Raw genomic sequence first — 3,531 nt, forward strand, 5'->3', positions numbered from 1 at the left:
AAATCTCATTAGAGGGTAGATTGGACCAATTGAAATAGTTTGGGGTAGTAGCTTGAGTCTAAATTTTGTTTAGAGGATTAAGTGGACAAAGTAAATTATTGAGGGAAGTAAAATGGACTTTTTCTATTTATTATATATCTAAATATTATGTATATCTAGATACATAGGAAAAACTATTAATTAGTAATGCATCTAGAAATCCTAAAACAGCTTATAATTTGAAAGGAAGGTAGCTTTGTTTTGGGTCAACCTGTGCCCAACCCATTTAACCCAGTGGAAACCGTCTGCGTAGTGGGTTGACCCAAAAATCAAACACCGGGTTACCCAAAACCCATTGGGTTTCCCAGAAAGTAAATTAATAATCTTATTCGCTTGCTGTCAGTGGCCTTTTAGCTTCAGAACAAGCTTACGCAACAAAATGGCAACGACTTTGCTGCCTCAATAAAAAATATACTTACACACGTCTGCACGGTTGTGTATGGTCCCAACAAGGCAAAACAATTTTGTTATTACACTGAGCAAAAGTATAACACATAAATAATCAATCTGCTCGAACAATGAGCTAAATCATAATCATAGTATGCCTTGATAGGCTGGACCCTGACTTTATCCACCATGCATGGACCTTGACTTTATCCTACTACTGCCCCAGCTGGATGTTGGAGGGGAAGGGGAACTCTGCTCCGGCTGGATGTTGGAGGGACCAGCGCCCTGCACTTATGCAAATGTCATGGAAAGAAATGTAAATGAATATACATTAGATTGTAGTTTTACAAAATGGCAAGTAAAAAGGGATGCATATAAGATGAGAACCAAATACAGTAACAGAGCTAATATTGTGACAGCAAGGCAGGTAGCAATGCACAAGCACTGATTCATAAAAAATATCATTATAGCTATCTACATGATCACTGAAGAAAGGTCTAAATGATCTTACCTTAGCATGTAAAGCTGGTTGTCATGCCAGTGAAGAAAGGTCTAAATGATCTTCGATATGATCCACTACATGATCACTTCCTAGGTTGGTAGGTATTGAAATTTTATAAACCTGAAACTGCAAGTATCAGTAATAGAAGAAACACAGATCATGCTAAGGAGCACTTAAATAGATAACTTGAGCACAATATAATGCTAATGAGCACTTAAATAGAAACATAGATCATGCTAATGAGCACTTAAATAAAGGTGTGTAGACAATTGCATTTGATTGATCATCCTGAGGGTTGGAGAACCAACTGCATACCTTGCTCGCTTGGCCCGGTTAATTCTTGCCAAATCAGTTGTGGAAACTCTAGTCTGCTTGTCTCTTGGAGAAATTCTAGGCAACAGCATCATGACCTCCACCACCAGAGTCCTTGCTGACGGAGAACCACTAGAGAGCCAATCCTCATTTTCTGGAGGGGTAGCCACAGGAGATCTCTCCATGCTGTGCTCAGCCTAAAAGTTAAACAAACAATGGGCATAGTTAATCAGTTAAATATATCCAGACTTGACATGATGAGTTGATGACATTATTTCTTGCTTGCATACAGTACTGCAGTTAGTTAACATCACAGAAGTGCAAGCATATCATTATCCCCCTTTTCTATTTGGAACATAATTGTTATCCTACTATGCGAACAATTGCTTGCATACAGTACTGCAGTTAGACAAACCCCTTTTCTACTCTCGATTTCCAGAACACAATTGTTATCCTACTATCCTAGGGTTGTTTTCACTCTTTTGTCCAACCAATCTTTGCCAGTGTATTTTATCCAGTATTCAGTAGGTATCAATACATGCCCCAGCCATGACTGAACATGGCTACAAGTTCTGAACATCGCTGAACATGGCTACAAGTCCCAGCCATGTAGCCTACAACCCTAATGAACTACAAAATGAACTAGGCTGCCAAGAAAATCCCTACACACGTACAGATCTGAGAGGAAGCCAGAAGGAAGCTGCCATCACCTGCGGACGACGACGTACGGGTCTGACAGCAGCCTGGATCGAGGAAGGATGCTGTTGGGCTGGGAGAAGAGCGGACGCCGGTCCCTCGAGTACAAGCGCAGACCCCTGCATCGGCAAGCCGGCGCTGAGGTGGCTGCCGCCGTCCTCCACCATGGCAGCCGCCGCCGCCGAGCTCGAGGGCACGGGCGCGGCCGTCGCGGTCTGGGACGGCGAGGAGGGGTCGGACCTGGCGTCCCCGGCCGACCTGCTTGTGGCCGCCGCGCCGCAGCCGCCGCCGCACCCAACAGGAAGTTTCGATCACATTAGGCTGGGTGCTCGGATCTGAGAGGGAGAGAGAGAAATCAGACAGGCGGGCGGTGGCAAGGTCTCCAAGAGGAACGGAGGGAGGGCGTCGCAGGCAGGCAGGAACCGAGGGAGGGGCGTCGAGCGGCGAGAGGCTGCCGCCGGCGGTGGCGTCCCGGCCAGGAAGATTGGGGTTGGGTTACCCGAACGACCCAGGTCCCTTGGCACCAAGTTGACACCAAATTTTTATGGGCAGGCCCAATGGATTTTACACCAAACTTTGAGTTTTGGGTACCGGGTCATTAGGTCGACCCAGTAAAATCTGCATCCTGAGATGCAATTAATCGGAGCTAATGGCGCATTATACAATCAGTAACATCTCACTTTGCCATTTTTGGCTCAAGATCTACTATCCATTTCTGATCTAACATGTGCTCCTTTTTCTTCCTATCCAACCTTCTCCCAATGTTGCCACTTGCCACTGTCATTTCACATGAATTTTTTAAAATAATATACCACCTATCAACGGGCCATCCAACTGTGCCTTACGGACTAGCTACACCGCACGTTGAAGCTTACGTGGATGATGTGGTCATTAAACCTAGATCCCACGACGAGTTCATCAACGATCTCGAGGAAATGTTCAACAACTTGCGGAAGTTTCGATGGAAACTTAACCCGACAAAGTACGTCTTCGGCGTACCTCAAGGAAAACTTCTCGGGTTCATTGTCAGCCATCGAGGAACTGAAGCCAATCCGGAAAAGATCAATGCCATCACAGCCATGGATGCCCTAAGGACGATCAAGGACGTCCAGAAGCTCACGGGCTGCATGACAGCTTTGAATCGATTCATCTTCCGACTTGGAGAAAGGGGACTACCCTTCTTCAAGTTACTCAAGCATCGCGACAAGTTCTAATGGACCGTGGAGGCAAACCAGGCGCTGCAAGATCTTAAGCACCATTTGCAGTCGCCACCCATCCTAACGGCTCCCCAACCAGGCGAGAATCTCCTACTCTACATCGCCGCGGCTACTCACGTTGTCAGCACGGCAATTGTGGTGGAACGCCAGGAGGACGGTTGTGACAGTTCGTGTACTGGTAATGCTAGACATATATTTTATTGTGTGAAATATGTGCAATTTGAGTGAAATTTGTATAGAGATGTGAAAAATAAGGGTGTTTGAGTAATTTTACATAAATACAAGACCTTTTGTGCAAAAAAATGGAAATACAAAAGTAACTTTTACTTTTACTAAGGGCTAAAGTGTAAAAAGGTTAGTCATGATTACACTGCATGC

General features: G+C 45.1%; 1 long non-coding RNA gene across 2 annotated transcripts; it reads right to left on the reverse strand.

The window, feature by feature from the left end:
• Positions 1-406: 406 nt before the first annotated feature.
• On the reverse strand, positions 407-2,494 carry LOC112897421. Of its 2 annotated transcripts, XR_003229659.1 has the most exons (5): positions 2,360-2,494; positions 1,951-2,271; positions 1,244-1,437; positions 938-1,048; positions 407-711 (listed from the first exon to the last, which is right to left on the reverse strand). It is a non-coding gene; the product is annotated as an uncharacterized LOC112897421 (long non-coding RNA). The 2 variants fall into 2 exon arrangements; XR_003229658.1 differs by having other exon boundaries at positions 1,951-2,468.
• Positions 2,495-3,531: the final 1,037 nt, after the last annotated feature.

This window comes from Panicum hallii, chromosome 6 (genome assembly GCF_002211085.1).
Source record: "Panicum hallii strain FIL2 chromosome 6, PHallii_v3.1, whole genome shotgun sequence".
Lineage (NCBI taxonomy): Eukaryota > Viridiplantae > Streptophyta > Magnoliopsida > Poales > Poaceae > Panicum > Panicum hallii.